The following is a 21,876-nucleotide window of genomic DNA, read 5'->3' as shown; positions in this document are numbered from 1 at the left end:
TGACAGCTTTGTAGTAGAGGCTAAAGTCTGGGATTGTGATGCCTCCTGCTTTGGTCTTCTTCTTCAAAATTACTTTGGCTATTCGGGGCCTTTTGTGGTTCCATATGAATTTTAGGATTGCTTGTTCTAGTTTTGAGAAGAATGCTGGTGCAATTTTGATTGGGATTGCATTGAATGTGTAGATAGCTTTGGGTAGTATTGACATTTTGACAATATTTATTCTTCCAATCCATGAGCAGGGAATGTCTTTCCATTTCTTTAAATCTTCTTCAATACCTTCATAAGCTTTCTATAGTTTTCAGCATACAGATCCTTTACATCTTTGGTTAGATTTATTCCTAGGTATTTTATGCTTCTTGGTGCAATTGTGAATGGGATCAGTTTCTTTCTTTGTCTTTCTGTTGCTTCATTGTTAGTGTATAAGAATGCAACTGATTTCTGTACATTGATTTTGTATCCTGCAACTTTGCTGAATTCATGTATCAGTTCTAGCAGACTTTTGGTGGAGTCTATCGGATTTTCCATGTGTAATAGCATGTCATCTGCAAAAAGCGAAAGCTTGACTTCATCTTTGCCAATTTTGATGCCTTTGATTTCCTTTTGTTGTCTGATTGCTGATGCTAGAACTTCCAGTACTATGTTAAACAACAGCGGTGAGAGTGGGCATCCCTGTCGTGTTCCTGATCTCAGGGAAAAAGCTCTCAGTTTTTCCCCGTTGAGGATGGTGTTAGCTGTGGGCTTTTCATAAATGGCTTTTATGATCTTTAAGTATGTTCCTTCTATCCCGACTTTCTCAAGGGTTTTTATTAAGAAAGGGTGCTGGATTTTGTCAAAGGCCTTTTCTGCATCGATTGACAGGATCATATGGTTCTTCTCTTTTTTTTTTGTTAATGTGATGTATCACGTTGATTGATTTGCGAATGTTGAACCAGCCCTGCATCCCAGGAATGAATCCCACTTGATCATGGTGAATAATTCTTTTTATATGCCATTGAATTCGATTTGCTAGTATCTTATTGAGAATTTTTGCATCCATATTCATCAGGGATATTGGCCTGTAGTTCTCTTTTTTTACTGGGTCTCTGGTTTAGGAATCAAAGTAATACTGGCTTCATAGAATGAGTCTGGAAGTTTTCCTTCCCTTTCTATTTCTTGGACTAGCTTGAGAAGGATAGGTATTATCTCTGCTTTAAACGTCTGGTAGAACTCCCCTGGGAAGCCATCTGGTCCTGGACTCTTATTTGTTGGGAGATTTTTGATAACCGATTCAATTTCTTCGCTGGTGATGGGTCTGTTCAAGCTTTCTATTTCCTCCTGATTGAGTTTTGGAAGAGTGTGGGTGTTCAGGAATTTGTCCATTGCTTCCAGGTTGTCCAATTTGTTGGCATATAATTTTTCATAGTATTCCCTGATAATTTTTTGTATCTCTGAGGGATTGGTTGTAATCATTCCATTTTCATTCATGATTTTATCTATTTGGGTCCTCTCCCGTTTCTTTTTGAGAAGCCTGGCTAGAGGTTTGTCAATTTTGTTTATTTTTTCAAAAAACCAACTCTTGGTTTCGTTGATCTGCTCTACAGTTTTTTTAGATTCTCTATTGTTTATTTCTGCTCTGATCTTTATTATTTCTCTTCTTCTGCTGGGTTTAGGCTGCCTTTGCTGTTCTGCTTCTATTTCCTTTAGGTGTGCTGTTAGATTTTGTATTTGGGATTTTTCTTGTTTCTTGATATAGGCCTGGATTGCAATGTATTTTCCTCTCAGGACTGCCTTCACTGCGTCCCAAAGCGTTTGGATTGTTGTATTTTCATTTTCGTTTGTTTCCATATATTTTTTAATTTCTTCTCTGATTGCCTGATTGACCCACTCATTCGTTAGTAGGGTGTTCTTTAACCTCCATGCTTTGGGAGGTTTTCCAGACTTTTTTCTGTGGTTGATTTCAAGCTTCATAGATAGCATTGTGGTCTGAAAGTATGCATGGTATGATTTCAATTCTTGTAAACTTGTGAAGGGCTGTTTTGTGACCCAGTATATGATCTATCTTGGAGAATGTTCCATGTGCACTCGAGAAGAAAGTATATTCTGTTGCTTTGGGATGCAGAGTTCTAAATAGATCTGTCAAGTCCATCTGATCCAATGTCTCATTCAGGGCCCTTGTTTCTTTATTGACCGTGTGTCTAGATGATCTATCCATTTCTGTAAGTGGGGTGTTAAAGTCCCCTGCAATTACCACATTCTTCTCAATAAGGTTGCTTATGTTTATGAGTAATTGTTTTATATATTTGGGCGCTCCGGTATTCGGCGCATAGACATTTATAATTGTTAGCTCTTCCTGATGGATAGACCCTGTCACTATTATATAATGTCCTTCTTCATCTCTTGTTACAGCCTTTAATTGAAAGTCTAGTTTGTCTGATATAAGTATGGCTACTCCAGCTTTCTTTTGGCTTCCAGTAGCATGATAAATAGTTCTCCATCCCCTCACTCTCAATCTAAAGGTGTCCTCATGTCTGAAATGAGTCTCTTGTAGACAGCAAATAGATGGGTCTTGTTTTTTTATCCATTCTGATACCCTATGTCTTTTGGTTGGTGCATTTAATCCATTTACATTCAGTGTTATTATAGAAAGATATGGGTTTAGAGTCATTGTGATGTCTGTATGTTTTATGCTTGTAGTGATGTCTCTGGTACTTTGTCTCACAGGGTCCCCCTTAGGATCTCTTGTAGGGCTGGTTTAGTGGTGACAAATTCCTTCAGTTTTTGTTTGCTTGGGAAGACCTTTATCACTCCTTCTATTCTAAATGACAGACTTGCTGGATAAAGGAATCTCTGCTGCATCTTTTTTCTGTCTAGCACACTGAAAATCTCGTGCCAATTCTTTCTGGCCTGCCAAGTTTCAAAAGAGAGATCAGTCACGAGTCTTATAGGTCTCCCTTTATATGTGAGGGCACGTTTACCCCTTGCTGCTTTCAGAATTTTCTCTTTATCCTTGTATTTTGCCAGTTTCACTATGATATGTCGTGCAGAAGATCGATTCAAGTTACGTCTGAAGGGAGTTCTCTGTGCCTCTTGGATTTCAATGCCTTTTTCCTTCCCCACTTCAGGGAAGTTCTCAGCTATTATTTCTTCAAGTACCCCTTCAGCACCTTTCCCTCTCTCTTCCTCCTCTGGGATACCAATTATGCGTATATTATTTCTTTTTAGTATATCACTTAGTTCTCTAATTTTCCCCTCATACTCCTGGATTTTTTTATCTCTCTTTTTCTCAGCTTCCTCTTTTTCCATAACTTTATCTTCTAGTTCACCTATTCTCTCCTCTGCCTCTTCAATCCGAGCCATGGTGGTTTCCATTTTGTTATGCATTTCGTTTAAAGCGTTTTTCAGCTCCTCGTGACTGTTCCTTAGTCCCTTGATCTCTGTAGCAAGAGATTCTCTGCTGTCAGCTATACTGTTTTCAAGCCCAGCGATTAATTTTATGACTATTATTCTAAATTCACTTTCTGTTATATTATTTAAATCCTTTTTGATCAGCTCATTAGCTGTTGTTATTTCCTGGAGATTCTTCTGAGGGGAATTCTTCTGCTTGGTCATTTTGGATAGTCCCTGGCGTGGTGAGGACCTGCAGGGCACTTCCCCTGTGCTGTGGTGTATAACTGGAGTTGGTGGGTGGAGCCACAGTCAGACCTGATGTCTGCCCCCAGCCCACCGCTGAGTCCACAGTCAGACTGGTGTGTGCCTTCTCTTCCCCTCTCCTAGGGGCGGGATTCACTGTGGGGTGGGGTGGCCTGTCTGGGCTACTTGCACACTGCCAGGCTTGTGATGCTGGGGATGTGGCGTCTTAGCTGGGGTGGGTAGGCAAGGTGCACAGGGGCAGGAGGGGCAGGCTCAGCTTGCTTCTCCTTAGGTGATCCACTTCAGGAGGGGCCCTGTGGCAGCAGGAGGGAGTCAGATCCGCTGCCAGAGGTTTGGCTCCGCAGAAGCGCAGAGTTGGGTGTTTGCGCAGAGCGAGCAAGTTCCCTGGCAGGAACTGGTTCTCTTTGGGATTTTGGCTGGGGGATGGGCGGGGGAGATGGCGCTGGCGAGCGCCTTTGTTCCCCACCAAACTGAGCTCTGTCATCTGGGGGCTCAGCAGCTTTCCTTCCCTTTGTCATCCAGCCTTCCCGCTTTCTGAGCAGAGCTGTTAACTTATGACCTCCCAGCCGCTAAGTCGCGCTTGCTGTCGGAACACAGTCCGTCAGGCCCCTCCGCTTTTTGCAAGCCAGACTTGGGGGCTCTGCTTGGCCGGCGAGCCGCCCCTCCGCCCCGGCTCCCTCCCGCCAGTCCGTGGAGCGCGCACCACCTCGCCGCCCTTCCTACCCTCTTCCGTGGGCCTCTCGTCTGCGCTTGGCTCCGGCGACTCCGTTCTGCTAATCCTCTGGCGGTTCTCTGGGTTATTTAGGCAGGTGTAGGTGGAATCTAAGTGATCAGCAGGACGCACGGTGAGCCCAGCGTCCTCCTACGCCGCGATCTTCCCTCTCCTCCCCTTAAGTTCCACTTTGAATTGAGTCAGAAAATCTTTCTTAAACATATCCAATTAATTTTTGAAATTGTGTTCTTAATGTTGTAAAATAATTTAAATATATCATTGACTAAATAAGACGTATGTCAGGACTTTTGCCATTGGACTAGCCATTATTCCATATGGCTGTTTCCTTCCTGTGCTCCTCTGTCATTTTTTTAAAAACTACTTTATTTACGTGTCCTTCACTTCTGAGAGAAGTTTGTCCTTTTTGCCAGCGATTACAATTTTTACACTGTAACCTTTGTCATCAATTATTTCAAATACTAATTGCATTACATTATTTTGGGTTTCTACAGATAGTTTCCCCCAATTCACATAAGTTGGTTTTCAATTCTAGCTCACAAAGTCCACATTGTCTGACATTATTAAGAGTAAGAATGTAAATACTCCCTGAAATTTCATTCTGTTTAATGGAGGAATTTTTTTGTTTTGAGTTGTGACTTTCCTCCAAATATCCTCTTGTGTGCAGAATTTTTCCATAGGAGCATGCTTTTTTTGTTTCATCTTATTTATTTTTGAGTGAAGAGATATTAAATCAGACCCAGCATTTAAATATTTACAGGTAATGTGGAAGCTGCTTCTTTGGGTGCTCTTAGATTTTACTTCCCAGGATGTGAACTGGAGTGGAGATTGAATTATTCAACCTCCAATATAGTTTTCAGGACTTGCAGACTTTGTGGGGTCTTTTTGTTTGTTTTAATATTTTTAAAGTTTATTTATTTTGAGAGAGAGAGAGAGAGAGAGAGAGAGAGAGAGAGAGAATCCCAAGCAGGCTCTTCATTGTCAGTGCACAGCCCAATTCGGGACTCAAATCCACAAAAGCGAGATCATGACCTGAGCCAAAATCGAGGTTTGGAGGCTTAACTGACTGACCCACCCGGGTACCCCCACGACCTGCAGACGTGGATCTACACTACCGCAGTGTAGTGGAGAATAGTGAAATGGGATCTGTCCTTGCTCTGCTTTGACTAATTTTGAAATTGATATGTAATGGGAAGGGACTTTATTGAAGCAGAATTTATAAAATTATGCAACTGCTATAAGCAACACACCAGGGTGAACTCTTCCTTTGAAACTTGTCCTATCACCATTCTGTCTGCAATCGTTTTTCTAAGCTAAATAGAGGGCTTGCCTATTCAAAGGTATCAGGACCTAGAACTGACCAGACCCTACTTCTCAGCTGTTTTTAAAGCTCTTGCTTGTAGCTACATTTGGAAAAGAGGCTGTGATCTTCTGACCACTATAGCCGGTAGTTGATCAGAAATGTGAGCATGCATGAATGGGAGAGAGGGAAAGAGAATAGTTTGTACTTCTTTGACCCAGATGTCTTAGTTCTCCTGGGCTACTTTAACAGAATACCACAGATTGGGTAGCTCATAAATAATGGAAATATATTTCTCACTTCTCAAGACTGGAAAGTCCAAGATTAGGGTGCCAGCGTGGCCCAGTGAGGATCCTCTTCCTGGCTAATAATCAGCTCCTTTTCACTATGTCCTGTTATGGTGGACGGAACTGTTCGAAGAGCGCTAATCCTATTCATAAGGGCTCTACCTTCATGACCTAATCACCTCCCAAAGGCCCCATCTTCTAACACCATCACATTAGGCATTATGATTCTAACTTGTGAATTTTGTGGAGACATAAACATTCAGACCTTAGCAACAGGCATGTACTTTTTGTTAGGTTATATATATTCATAGGTTATATATAGATGCACATATATAGTTAACATATACATGTATAATCATATTTATATTAATATACATGGGCATTTATGTTCACATGTGTATGTGTAACGTATGTAGTATTTAATATACATGTGATAATGTATGCATGCCAGAATGCATATTGTGTGTGTGTACGTGTGTGTATATGCACATGCAAGCACATGCTCTTGTATATGATTAATGTGTTGCAAAGTAACAAAACATGCAAATTTATGTAAAATGCATAATTTCATTTTTCTGTGATTCTGTTAATCCACCAAAGTTTTCTCTCAGTCATAAAAGTTCCACTTTTCTTCATAAAATCTGTGTCTCTGAACTATAATGTCCTTCCTATTGGTATAAAAGGAAGGCTCAAAGCTTTTTTAAAACCTTGAGTACTCAGAAGCTCTTTTTATTTTTTTAATGTTTATTTTTGAGAAAAAGAGAGACCGAGCACGAGTGGGGGAGGGGCAGAGAGAGGGAGACACAGAATCTGAAGCAGGCTCCAGGCTCTGAGCTGTCAGCACAGAGCCCAACACGGAGCTCGAACCCACAAACCGTGAGAACATGACTTGAGCTGATGTCAGAAACTTAACCAACCAAGCCACCCAGGCATCCCTCAGAAACTCTTTTTTTTTTACAGACAGCGATTTCATGGACTCCTTTAGTACTTTCAGTCAGTTCCACGTCCCAGTAATCACAATAAAATATATTCCTAAATATAATTGTCAGTTTTGAGATATTTAATGATTTCTCACTCCCATGCCTCCCTAATTTAACTGTGGCTATCTCCATGCCATCAGGAGCAGGGTGGGAAGACATACCCTTAATCTGAACTTTGTTTCAAAGATGATTTTTTAATGGGCTTTTGTCACTCAACGACTTTGTCAGTCATATTTTATTTGGATTGTAGAAGTTGATTTAACACTCCAGGGGCCTGTATTTCTGGATTGTCTCTATTTTTAGAAGTTCTGCTTGAAAATCATTTAATTTTTTTCTTTGCTCATCTTTCACATAAAACCTGCTATAAGCAGCTGATAGGACTCAATACATACGATATCATACTCTCATCTTCTTTCTTGTCTTTTTGCCTAGGGCATCAGACACAATTGCACATGGGCCTCCCTTCACGTAATTGAAGGCAATAGTTTGGCAAATAATTTTTCCACGATAAATCACAACTCTCTAGTTTTCCTACCTTTGATCTTCATTTCAGTGCTCTCTGTCACTTTGCCACTAATCCAAGGATGTGTATTTAAGGTATTTTTATGCCAGGATTCCTACTTAAAAATACAGTTTTGTATTAAGGAGGAGCACTTGTAGCATACACCAAAATAAAAGTGACAACACAATATAAATGTATTCCTAGCTGTCATAACAATTTAAGGAGTGTTCTACAGACAGTGTTCCAACCAGTAACTCAGGGAGCAATCCTTCCTTAGTCTTGTGGATCCACTATTCTCTAGGCCCTGGGATTTCTCTCTTTTCCCTGCTGTTGGGGAAAAGAGTGAGGATACTACAGAAAATATTTGCATCGGGCGGGTCTGGAAGGGGCACCTCTCACTTGGCCACATAATATTGGCCAGAACTCACTGAGGTGGCCAAGGCTCACAGTGAGGGAGTCCACGAATTATGGTCCAACTGCATCCCAGGAAAGAAGGGAAACACATAAGTGTTGGTGAACATAGTCTCTTCTGCAGGTGCTTTAAGAAGAAGAGGCCCAAAGAGGTTACATTCTCGATATTATCTGAGTGCCAACCAAGAATATAGAATCACTTATGGTAGCTCATGAAAGGAGACATAATTGTGACGTACAAGAAAGGGGTATCCCAGTGATTTGAAGTTATCAATCATGATTTGACAAGGTCTCATAAAACTTATAGTTGGGAAATCATTAGAAATTAATATTTGTTTTATCCAATATTTGAGGCTACATGATCATGTTATCATTACTTCTGCCTGGATGTTTGCCCAGTCTCTAATCTTTCTCCTGGTCTTTTCAGCTTTATTTTGCATATAGACCCGTAGTAAAGCAAGATTCTAGAGAGAGTGCTTGCTGATGCAAAAAGGTCTGTGTGCAGAGGCATTATACTTACTTTTCTGTATGGTCACTCCCTATATAATCTACAAACCTTGATTTACATAAATCTGTTCCAAATACCCCTGACAAATATCAAATTATTATACATTCCTAATAATACATATTGCAAAAGTTTAGACTTCTCCAGATGGACGTGTCTTAATTCAAACTTAAAGTTATTTCCCAGTGTGGAAGGGATTTACTATCCTTTAGCCAGAACAGCATAATATACATTTCCATATTTTCTCTGAAAGGTTCTTAATCAGTTGCCCTATTCCTAGTTTAATTTAATGTCTTGCTAATACTTGATTGAGATACAGGAAATAGAGTCCCACTCAGGGTCACTAGAAAATGAATTATTTAGTGTCCTTCTCACTGGGAAATAAAAGACCCCCTATACAACAAAACTTGATAGGAAATGAAGCAGAGATACCATCAAGGGTATGAAAATTCTCTTTCTCTCCATCTGGGTCCAAATGATCACAGTTTCTCTGCATATTGTTCTTCTCTCAACAGAATGACTTCATAAACTTCAGCTTTTATTGCACATGGTCAAACATTTTCCGCTTTTCCTTATAGTATGATGAGTCTTACTAATAATGCTCCTATAAATATATTTCCTTCATATGTGTTTTGAATTATATCCCTGGTACTAATGAGCCAGGACCTTGAAAGTCAATATTCCAAATTTTTCACACAGGAATGTGGTCATCTCAGACAATAGTTTTAGCATATCACTGGCTACGGGTAAGTTGCTCATTGGTCAAGTATACAAATATAGTCCTATCATCTGTATCTAGGGGAGGGAAGAAAAATAATACAGAGCACACAAAAGTGAATACGTGACATGTACTATAATCATGCTTTTTATGCAAGAAGTTAATTACACAAAGCTCCTAGCTTTCTATTGTTGTGTAACACATTACCCCAAACTTACTTGCTTAAATGAACACAAATTTATTATCTGAGTTTTCTTTTTTTAGATTCATTTTGAGAGAGAGACAGAGCATACACTCGCACAAAGCAGGAGAGGGGTGGAAAGAGAGAATACCAAGCAGGCTCTGAGCTGTCGATGTGAGGCTGACACTGGGCTCAATCTCACCAACCCTGAGATCATGACCTGAACCAAGATAAAGAGTTGATGCTTAACCAACTGAGCCACCCAGGTGCCCCATTATCTCAGAGCTCTATAGTTCAGAAGGCCAGATAGGGCTTAACTGCTTTCTCTCCTCAATGTCTGAATGGCTGAAATAAATGTGTCAGCTAGCTATATTCTCATCTGGAATTTGGGATTTTTCCCCAAGCCCATGTAAATTGCCTGCGTAATTCAGTTCCTTGTAGTCGTAATATTAAGGTCCCTGTTTTCTTGCTCTTTGTTGGCTAGAGGTTATGCTCAAATCCTAGAGGTTGTTCTCAAATCCTTGCCACATGTGCCCCCTTCAACCTACAAATCCAGCAAGGGAATATCTCTCATCATTTTATCATCAGGAAAGGCCAATCCCATCTGTTGAAGTCACACCCAAAAAGATAATCTCTCTTTTGATTATCTTAATTAGTAACCTTAATTACTATCAGTTTAATAGTAATTACTAATTAACTACTTAGTAATTAGTAGCTAATTACTAAATGGTTAATTAATAACCTTAATTCTAATGCTTAACTGATTGGAGATACCTTAATTAGAGTAACCTTAATTAGGTTCGAAAGAAACATTTAATGAAACATAATCACAAGAATGATATTCATAGTCACTAGTCATGCCCACCTGCAAGGAAAGAGAATTATACAGGCATGTCCTTAGAGAATAGGCATCTTTGGGCCCATCTTAGAATTCTTAGAATTCCATCCATCCTCTGGCCCCCAGTGACTTACCTTCTTCCCAAATACAAAATACCCTCTCCCTAGTTCATTACTAGTCTCATTTCATTAGGGCATGAGCTCAAGTCCCAAATCATATCCTTTAAAGCTAAATTTTATCTCATCAGTTCAAGCCCATAATCATATCATTAAACTTATTTATATCTACATCAAGTATGGACAAAGCTCCCAGGTATACGCCATTAAGTAAACCTCTTTGTTACCCTTTCAAATTTGTTTTGACTCTTGGCGTGTGTTTTCCCTTTTGACATAAGTTATAGAATCAACTTGCTAATTTCCTCAAAAAAAAAAAAAAAAACCTGCTTGAATTTTGTTTGTCATTTCCCTGAATATATAAATCCTTTTGAGGAGAATAAACATGTTAGCAGTATTGTGTTGTCAGCCCATAGACATGGTCTGCATCTATAATAAATTAGGTCTTCATTAACATCTCTCAGCAGTGTTTTTAGTGGTGAAGTTTTATATATCTTTGTTAATATTATGCCTAATTACATTTTAAGGCTATGTTAATGTTATTTTAAAATTTCATATTCCACATTTTTATGTTATTATATAGAAATAAGTATGATTTTTACATTTTTTATCATATGACCTTATTCAATTAATTCTGGTAGTCTTTCTATAGATTCTTTAGGATTTTCGCCATATTCACAATCATGTCATCAGCAAATAAGAATAATTTTGTTTCTTCCTTCCCATTGGAGGTGTGTGTGTGTGTGTGTGTTTTCCCTTTTTTTTAAGTTTATTTATTTTGAGAGAGAGAAAGCATGAGTAGGGGAACGGCGGAGAGAAAGGGAGGGAGGGAGGGAGAGAGAGAGAGAGAGAGAGAGAGAGAGAGAGAGAGACTAAATTCCAAGCAGGCTCTGCACCATCAGAACACAGGTGTATGGTGGGGTCCAACTCACGAAACTGCGAGTTCATGACCTGAGCCAAAACCGAGAGTCAGATGCTTAACCGACTGAGCCACCCAGGCGCCCCTTCCCATGTTTAACTCACTGGTCAGGACTCCAGCATTATGTCGTATAGGAAAGATGACATTGGGTACTTTTTCCCCACTTTCCATTCTTAGAAAGAAGACATTCAGTCAGTCTTTCACCGTGTTCATAATTAAGTATGATATAAATATGGAGTTTTTTGTTGAAGTACTTTATTGGATTTAAAAACTCTCCTCTATTCTTAGCTAGCTGAGCACTTTCATGACTAGATATAGATTTTTCCAAAATATTTATTTGAATGCATTAATATGATCATGTGGGTTTTCTATGAATATGGGGAATTGCTTTGATTTATTTCCAAATCTTAAAATAATTTTGCATTATGGGGCTAACCACAATTAATTAGTCATGATGGATTATCATTTTTTGTTTTTACATATTGCTGGATTAAATTTGTTATTCAAGGGGCGCCTGAGTGGCTCAGTCGGTTAAGTGTCTGACTTCAGCTCAGGTCACAATCTCACAGTCTGTGAGTTCGAGCCCCGCGTCGGGCTCTGTGCTGACAGCTCAGAGCCTGGAGCCTGCTTCAGATTCTGTGTCTCCCTCTCTCTCTGCCCCTTCCCTGCTCATGCTCTGTCTCTCTGTCTCAAAAATAAATAAAAACATTAAAAAAAAATTAAAAAACATTGTTATTCAAATAGAGCTTTATAGTATATTACTAGAAAATCTGTAACAGATTTATTGATACGTACACCTATGTGTGTATGTTTAAACATCAGAGTACTTTGTAAAGGCCTTTTTAAGAGTGTCCTCAAAGAAAAATTAAGAAACTTTGTAAAAAGGCCTAATTTAAAGTTTTTGATATTCCCATAATGTATTGTATTATTAAGCATACTGTTTATTATATATTTAAAACAAGATTGTTTAGAAGTTATTTTGTAGTGTACTCAGTTTACCACCAAAGATCACTTTCTTTTTAAATATCTAACTCATATTTCAAATATTGAAGCAACAAAAAGTCTGGTAATAAATTCAAGCAAGTGATATATTGTTCCTAAAAGCTATAACTTTTTTTCTTCTTTGATGAGTAAGAAAATATATGCTTTTATGGGGTTCCTGGGTGGCTCAGTCGGTTAAGCGTCTGACTTCAGCTCAGGCCATGATCTCACAATCTGTGAGTTTGAGCCCTGCATCAGGAGCCTAGAGCCTGCTTCAGATTCTGTGTCTCCCTCTCTCTCTGCCCCTCCCCTGCTTGTGCTCTGTCTCTCTCTGTCTCAAAAATAAAAAATAAAATAAAATAAAAAATCATTAAACATTAAAAAAAAAGAAAATATATGCTTTTCTCACTATTTCCACATAAACTCAAGGTAAAATTTTATTAAGCTTTAGTTAATTTTGATCATGATATTTTATTTATTTTCTCATTCCTACCTTCAATAAATATTTAAACATCAGTATTTAGAAGACTATTTCTCAAGACATCTTTGTGGTTAGATAATTAAGCAAATACATATTTGCTTCTCAGTTGTAACCCTTGTTTTAAGTTGGGGCCATGTAATGTTAAATAATACAAAATTAGCAGAAGTAAAGGATGATGATTCTGGGAGAAGGATTAAGGTTTAGGGTTCATATATTTTGGCGATTTAAACTTAACATCTTAATCTTTATATGTCTTCATTCCCATGTTGTGTATTTTTTCTGAAACTATAGACTAGAATTGATTTTACGATGGAAATTGTTTTCTTATCACATCCACCTGTATTTTAGATTTCAGTGATTTTGTAAAGAAAACTTTTCTACTGTTTGCATTTTGAAAATTATATATCTCCCATAGATAAGACAGAAGCTCCTCTGGATTATGTGACACAATTTTACAATTAAACCTTTTTCGCCAGAAATCTCCACCAGTGTATCACTTTTATTAAAGATTGCAATCTTTTTCCCAATTCTTCATTCCTTCTGTATGTACGTCATTTGCCATGTCCTATTGCACTTTATTACACTAGAGATGATGTGTATTTCCCCAGCTGGCTGATATTTGGCTGAGTCAAGTAACTTATCTGGCTAATAGAACACCCGTAGCAGAAGCTGTGCGTCCTGTCTGTTCTGAGGCTAGACCTTAAGTGGCATCACACAAATTCTTATCCTTCTTATGCTTTTACCATTATGATTACCAGAAGAAATACACTGGTTAAGCTATTGGCTAAAAGAGAATAAGAGATTAGTGGCCCAGTAATGAATCTAACATGTATTTACAGTTAAATCGAGCCAAGCCTAAGTAGACCCACTGGCACATGAAGAAACGTAAATTATTGTACTCCCAAGCTATTGCACTTTGGTGTGATTTGTTCTATAGTGTTATACTTGTAGATTTCATTATTTTTGCTATGTCATATTGTATGTATTTCAAAATTATGTAAGCAGAGAATTCCTCGTCAATTTGGAATGCGAACATAGTAATACATTAGCCTCCCCTTTCGTGCAGCTTTGTTTTCCACAGTTCCAGTTACCTACAGTCAGCTGTATCAGAGCAGATGTATCATCAGAAGTTCAATAGTGGCCTAACGCCACTAAGTCACAGTGCCTATGTCACAGTGGCTAAGTCACAGTGCCTATGTCATTCTCCTCCCTTCATCTCGTCACATAGCCATTTTCTCACCTCACATCATCACAGGAAGAAGGGGGAGTACAGTGTAATAGAACATTTCGAGAGACCACATTCATATGACTTTTATTACAGTATATTAATTGTTCTATGTTATTATTAGTTATTGTTAACCTCTCACTGTGTCTAATTTATAACTGAACTTTATCAGGGGCATGTAGGTATAGGAGAAAACATTGTGTATAGAGAGCTCAGCACTGTCTCAGGTTTCAGGCATCCCCAGAGGATCGTGGAATTTATTCACGGCAAACATAGAGTGCTTACTTTTTTGAGTCTCAGGTCATGCTTGATTTCCCTTCCTTTCTGTAGCTTCTTGTCTCCATTAATTGAGTGTACAACTCCTTTTTATTCTTATTAGACTTTGCATTCGCTTACATGTATATATCAATTAGATGATTACATGTGTTACCTGTTTACATTAAAGTGAGGTTTTCTGATGATAATGATGACGATGGTAATACTGATTATTTTCATTTTTACAGTAAAACAAGGGAATATGCAACCATGCTCTTTGGGGAAATGAATTTTTATTCATTTTCATTATCACTTTATTTTTTATCGATGACCCAGTAAAGTCCCAGAGAAACATTATATTTATATCAGCATTCCCTGTTATATATATTATATATATATAATAATATGCCACAGAGGGGAAAAAAGACAAAATTTATGTGTGTGTGTATACCTATATCTATATATAGACACAGATATATCAGTCCTTTTTTCAGTACTTATAAATTTGAGCAAATTATTTCATTTTTGGCCCCATTTTTTCCATTAACCCATCTATAATGTAGTATTATGTTAATTTTTTTCATTCCTTTCCATGAATCACAATACTGGCAATACAGGGGGAACATAAAAATCAGTCATACATAAAATTCCTCTCTTTTCTCTATTTGCCCAGACCACTACACTGTTAATTTACTTACACATTCCTGTGCTCTCGTCCTTCTATTTACTACTTACCTATCTTTTGATTTGTATGTAAATCATAATTTTTAGTGAAGTTTTGGACACTCATGGCTTCATAAATTAGCTTTCTCATTAAAAATCTTGATTATTTTGCATAATTTGAAGGAAAAAGTCAGGGATATTGAATATATGTTCTTGGTGACAGGAATATGAGTTTTACCTGTAATTTCGTCTCCCTTAGGAAGTTACCTAGCAGTTTCTTTGTTAAAGGATTCATATTCCACATATGGCAAGATGAAACATCTACAAATCTATGACTTTCAGTAATAGAACTGCTGTTCTTTTCTTATATAAAGCTAGGTGTTTAGGCTGTTTTTTTTTTTTTTTTTTCAGTTTTGGAGATTTTTTAAAATAAAGCTGAATGATTTCACCTCAGGCAAAGAATAATGGCTCGAATTTGTCAAAAGCAGAGTTTTTGTTTTTTTTTTTTTTAATTTTTTTTTTTTTCAACGTTTAATTTTTGGGACAGAGAGAGACAGAGCATGAACGGGGGAGGGGCAGAGAGAGAGGGAGACACAGAATCAGAAACAGGCTCCAGGCTCCGAGCCATCAGCCCAGAGCCCGACGCGGGGCTCAAACTCACGGACCGCGAGATCGTGACCTGGCTGAAGTCGGACACTTAACCGACTGCGCCACCCAGGCGCCCCAAAAAGCAGAGTTTTTAATAATTATAATTTAGGGAGTTTTCTTCAATACTGTTTTAAATTTTGAGGGTGCCTGGGTGGCTCAGTCGGTTGGGCGTCTGACTTGGGCTCAGGTCATGATCTCACAGTTGGTGAATTCGAGCCCCGTGTTATGCTCTGTGCTGACAGCTCAGGACCTGGAGCCTGCTTCAGATTCTCTGTCTCCCTCTGTCTCTGCCCCTCCCCCACTCACACTCTTTCTCTCTCAAAAATAAAACATTAAAAACGAATTTAGAATTTGGAGGCAGTATTACTTGTGCTCTTATATTCTTTATTTTCCTCAGTACCAGCTGTTTAAATGGGTGAACAAATTCTTTATGCTTCTCATCGAGAAAATAATATTCTAAAATAATCATCCAAAAGCAGTTGGTTATTTTGAAAAAGAATTAAGTTATTATTTGGAATAGTGCAATCTTCAAGGAAGTTCCGATATACCTATAATTAGGAATATATATACACGAGTTCACTGACTCTTTCAATTTTTTAATTCAATTTAATTTTATTTTAATCCTAGTGGAGTTTACATACAGTGTAATATTAATTTCAAGTATACAATATAGTGATTCAACACTTCCATACAATAACCACTGCTCATCACAAGTGTACTCCTTAATCCCATCACCTGTTTAGCTCATCTCCCTACCTACTTCCCCTCTGGTAATCATCAGTTCTCTATAGTTAAGAATCTGTTTCTTGGTTTCTCTCTCTCTCTCTTTTTACTTTCCTCATTTATTTTGTTTCTTAAATTCAGTATATAGGTGGAATCATAAGGTATTTGTCTTTCTCTCACTTATTTTGCTTAGGATTATATTCTCTAGCTCCATCCATGTTATTCCAAATGGTAACATTTCATTCTTCTTAATGGCTGTATAATATTTCTCTCTCTCTCTCTCTCTGTGTGTGTGTGTGTGTGTGTGTGTGTGTGTACCACGTTTTGTTTATGCATTCATCTGTGGATGGACACAGGCTGTTTCATAGTTTGGCTATTGTAAATACTGCTTTAAACATTGTGATGCATGTATCCCTTTGGATTAGTGTTTTTGTATTTTGGGCTTAATACCCAGTAGTGTGATTACTGGACAATAGGGTAGTCCTATTTTTAACTTTTTAAGGACCCTCCATACTGTTTTACATCATGGCTGCTATAGTTTGCATTCCCACCAACCTTCATTGATCATTTTTGTAATATATATTTTCACAGCTTCTGTTCAATGTTTGATGCTCTTGAAGTAGTTACTACATTTTCATCCCACCTTTTAAAAAATGAAAAATTTAAAAATAAAATCATATAGATTATATGTTTGTTTTTTAACAGCTACTGACAGCAGTGTGCTTGCTATACAAACTATTTTCTCTTCATTTGAGAGAATTTCAAAGTAACATTTAATATTTTTAACAAACTAAAATATGTCTTCAATGTCTTTAAGAAATACATGTGCTTATATTATGAATAAATGTATCAGATTTCCAAATATTTGCATATTAGTTTTAATGTATTTTAATGTGGGCAAAATTAGCTTTATCTTGTCCATTTCTGCATTTTTATCATAATTGATGATTCATTAACTTCTATAAGCCGTGTTTAATTGGTAGTTTACTGGACTCCTTGGCTCAAAATAATCTGACTAAAGGTTTCATGTAACAGTCATAACTGATTTTTTTTCTTTCACTATAAAATTAGTTAGTGGAGAAAAATAACATTGACAATATAATTTTACTTGAAAAACACCTATAACAGATATTTATTTAAAAACTCTTTTATGATGAAGATAGAATGTTTTAGTAACCTATTGGTGTGCACCAGATTATTGCTTATAGTAGCTACTACTTTGGGCTCCAAGAACAGCTCTAAAACTCAATACAAATATAGACAAATTCTGAAATGATTTTAGTGATTTTTGTTTTTTATCTGAATTATACCAAAGTATAATCACTGACACTCTGTGACTAAAAATTATCCATATTTGTTCACTGGAATCATATTAATGCTTCATGTTCTTGGTTGACTTCTATTTGAAAAATACATTTCCAGAAATAAATCGATATTAGCATACAGATAGAATTGAATATTATGTCAATAGTGATTGACAAAGTTGATATGTTGCTGGTTGCCTCATTTTAGATTAGTTATATTTTTTTCTTGGAGGCTGAAAATGTAAAATAGCATTTCAATTTTCCAATCCATTTAAACTGAGAAGAAAGTAATAATCTAGAGAAAAATAATAAAAGGCTTTGTGGTCAGGGTATGATTGACATACAGCTAAAGTATGTTTCAGTTGTAAAGACAAGCCTGTATCAATAAAACTATGTTGACTCAGTTGGTATCCTCAGGCTGCTATTGCCCACATAATAATTGATTTTAAATTTTAAAGCTATGAATACAAAAGAAAAAAAAATAATACTTTGTTATGTCTATATGGTTTTCCACTGAGGTAGCCCTACTGTTTTATTTGAAATGCATTTGAAAAGAAATGAAAATGTTACCTAAAGCAAGTATAACTAATTTTTCTTAAACATTTCTCATAATGGAAAATAAACTTTGAAGCTTTGCATTTCATTATAACCAGAAAAAGGATATATATGAATATTTATAATGAAATGATAAATAATATATAGTAAAAATGGAATGCTGGGAGATAGTCCAAGATGGCAGCATAGGAAGATCCTAAATCCTCTTATCCTATGGACATGCTAAATCTACAGTTACATGGGGAACAATTCTCTCTGAAAAAGGACCTGAAAACGAGTTCAGTAGCTCCTTTGTAACAGTGGTATCACGACCACATTGAGACACCTAAGAGAGGCACAGTCTCACCAAGCACCCCATCCCTAGTGCAGTGACCCATAATCAGGAAGGATCTCACAATCCTGAGAAGATGGAGCTTCTCCCTGAAGAGTGTGGGGTTTGTGACCCACATCAGGCACTCTAACTCTTGGGACCTGCAATGGTGAGACAAGTCCCACAAAACATCTGGGTCTGAAAATCAATAGGGCTCGTATCCAGGAGACTCCAAGGGCTGTAGGGAATTGAGAAAACTTCTCTTAAAAGGCTTGTGCACAGATTTACTTGCCTCTCGGACCTGTGCAAAAGCAGTAGTTCAAAAAGCGCCTGGTGTAAGTGAAGGAGCAGGAGATTTATTAGCTAATCTTAAAGCATCTGCTGAGAAGCAGGGCCTGTTGGGACTCTCTCTGGGACACTCCTCAGCTCTGTGCTCTCCTGAGGCCCCACCAGAGTGGATGGGCACACCCTGGCCCTGCACCCTCCTATATTTCCCACAAAAGCCAGCAGGTTGATGCAGTCCACACAGGAGACATTCCTTGATCACTAGGTTCTGGTGGCCAGGGCGGTTGTGTTGCTGGGTCCCATGGGACTATAACAGTAAGAGTTACAGTTTTGGGAAGGCTACCATTCACAAGTCACTACCCAGAGAGCAGAATGAAACACACGCCCAGTCTTTCTGTTAAAAAGCTCTATTTAATTGTCCTGGAGCTAGCTGCTGCCTGAGGGGCAGGCTTCACGTTTGCCACACATCTAGAGTCGTCTACAGAGGTGCTCTCAGGGAATGTACGCTGAGAGTTTCCATGTTTATACTCTCCATTGGTCTTTGTATAGCTTCCTAATACTTCCTATAAAGGAGTTTGTACACTTGCCTGAAGCCCTGATTTTGGCAATTTTTGTCCAGGCGTCATGAGATTATCAGTCTAGAGGCCAGCATGGTTTGTAACTGCAGTTCCACAGGACTGGATATATTTGCATACTTTGAAAGCCGCAGCCCAAGGGTTTGGCTTCTAATCAGCCTGAAACTAGATCACTCCCCTTGAAATACCAACAGGTCCTCACACAAACTCAATAATGGGGGCTTACAAGAATAAATCTGGTTGGTTAGACAACCACAAAGGTTTGAGTGGCGACTAAGAGCAAAGGCAAGTTTGAACATGAAGATTCATCTTGTACACAAGACCACTCTTTCAAGACTAGAAGAGATAGCTGTTTTGTCTAGTACATAGCAACAAACACAGAAACTGAAACAAAATGAGGAAACAGAGGAATATATTCCAAATTAAAGAAGAAGATAAAACTCAGAAGGAAACCTTAATTAAATGGAGATAATAGTGTCCCTGATGAAGAGCTCCAAGTAGTGGTTGTAAAGATGTTCACCTAACTTAGGGAAAAATGGATGGTGGGGAGGAGGGGAGTTCAGATGGCAGAGAAGTAGGGGGACCAGGATTTCCCTCATCCCTCAAACACAGCTGTATTGAGGTCAGATCACTTGGAACACACAGGAAATGGATCTGCAGAGTGGCAGAAGGTTCTCCACAGAAGAAGGAAGATAACTTGGCAGGACTGAGGTGCGAGTATGTGAAATGGGGGAGATAAAATGGCATTGGCATGGAGGGGAAGAGACAAAAAGGAGAGACAGGCTGTGGAATTGCAGTATTGTGTTAGTACAAAAGAAAAACCTCTCCAGACCATAGACTGGGAAATGAGAAATACAGAGACTGTCACTTTCTATTTTGCAAACAGCTTCAGGAGCTGAAGATTCAAGGTTTCAAAAGTGCACGACTTTCTCCAGATGGGACCCAGCTGTGTGCATGCCTCATGGGGAGGGAGCCAACTCTGGAGCTTGGTAGCGATCTGGGAGGTACACTCAGAGAGAACAGTCCCCTTCCCAAGTAATGTGGGAGGAGGATTTATTGCCTCCTCAAGGACAAAAGACGCTGTAGGCACCGGCCAGAGGCCTTTTATCAACAGGGCTGAGTAGCGCTACACCAGAACAGGATCCATGAGGTACAGGGTCTCCTTTAAGACATCAGGTTGTGAATCCCAGCCAAGCACCTGGGAGGCATGGGAGACTATGGAGCAGAGTAAGTTGATTGCCCATGCTACTCTGTGAGAGTTGCCTGAACAGCATGGTTTGAGATACCGGGTCCTGGGAGAAGACATTGGGTGTCACCATTTTACTCCCCACCACCAATGTGGTGGGACTTCAGAGAGCAAAAGTGTTCTCCAGTGGAGGTGGGATCCACTTATATCAAACCCCGCCCCTCCATGCCTAGTAACTACTTATGTACTGGAGTGAGAGTGACACTGACTGAAACAGACAGCCTCTCCTCCAGAGCAGCACAACCACCAGTCCCAGGAACTAACAGACAATTGTCTTGTATTTCTGTTAGTCTATCTTGTTTTTTTTTTTTTCCGTTTCTTTTCTTTTCTTTCTACCCTCTTATTCTTTTGGAATTAGGCTCATAGTTTCTGATTTGGTTTTTGGTTAATTCATATATATATGAACAATATATACATATATATATACACACATATATATATGAACAATAATTTAGAATAACCATCATATGACTAATAGCTGGGCTTGAAAAAAGCATATAAGACAACATAGGATCTATTGCTGCAGAGATCAAAGACCTAAGAAATAGTCACGAGGAATTAAGAAATGCTATAAATAAGATGCAAAATAAACTAGGTACAGTGACAGAAAGGATGGAAGAAGCAGAGGAGAGAATAGGTGAAATAGAAGATAAAATTATGGAAAATAATGAGGCTGAAGAAAAGAGGGAAAGGAAATTATTAGACCATGAAAAGAGAATTAGCTGTGATTTCATTAAATGAAATTATATCCATATCATAGGAGTTCCAGGAGAAGAAGAGTAAGAGAATGGGGCAGATTATTTGAACAAATTATAGCTTAGAACTTTCCTAATTTGGGGAAGGAAACAGACATCCAAGTTTAAGAGGCACAGAGAACTCCTTTCCAAATCAACAAAAACAGGTCAACACCATGACATACCATATTAGGCAAAATACAAAGAGAATTCTGAAAGCAGCTAGGGACAAACGGAACTTAGCCTACAAGGGTAGACACATAAGGGTAGTAACAGACCTGTCCACTGAAACTTGACAGGCCATAAAGGAGTGGCAGGAAATATTTGATGTCTTAAATAGGAAAAATATGAAGCCAAGAATCCTTTATCCAGCAAGGCTATCATCCAGAATAGAAGGAGAGATAAGAGCTTTCCCAGACAAAAAACAAAACAAAACAAAACAAAAACTAAAGGAATTCATGACCACTAACCCAGCCTTGCAGGAGATCCTCAGACAGAGTCTGTGAGCAGAAAAGTGGAAAGCAGCAAAGACTACAAAGGACCAGAGACAGAACTACAAGCACAAAACCTACAGATAACACAATGACACTAAATCCTTAATAATCACTATGAATGTAAATGGACTAAATGCCCCAATAAAAAGACACAGGGTATCAGAATGTGTAAAGAAACAAGATATGCTGCCACAAGAAACTCATTTTAGACTGAGGACACCTGCAGATCAAAAGTGAAGGGATGGAGAACCATCTAACATGCTACTGGGCAGCAAAAGCGAGT

Source organism: Herpailurus yagouaroundi, unplaced genomic scaffold (assembly GCF_014898765.1).
Source record: "Herpailurus yagouaroundi ecotype Mexico unplaced genomic scaffold, PumYag 164, whole genome shotgun sequence".
Classification (NCBI taxonomy): Eukaryota; Metazoa; Chordata; class Mammalia; order Carnivora; family Felidae; genus Herpailurus; species Herpailurus yagouaroundi.
This window is presented reverse-complemented; position numbering follows the sequence as displayed.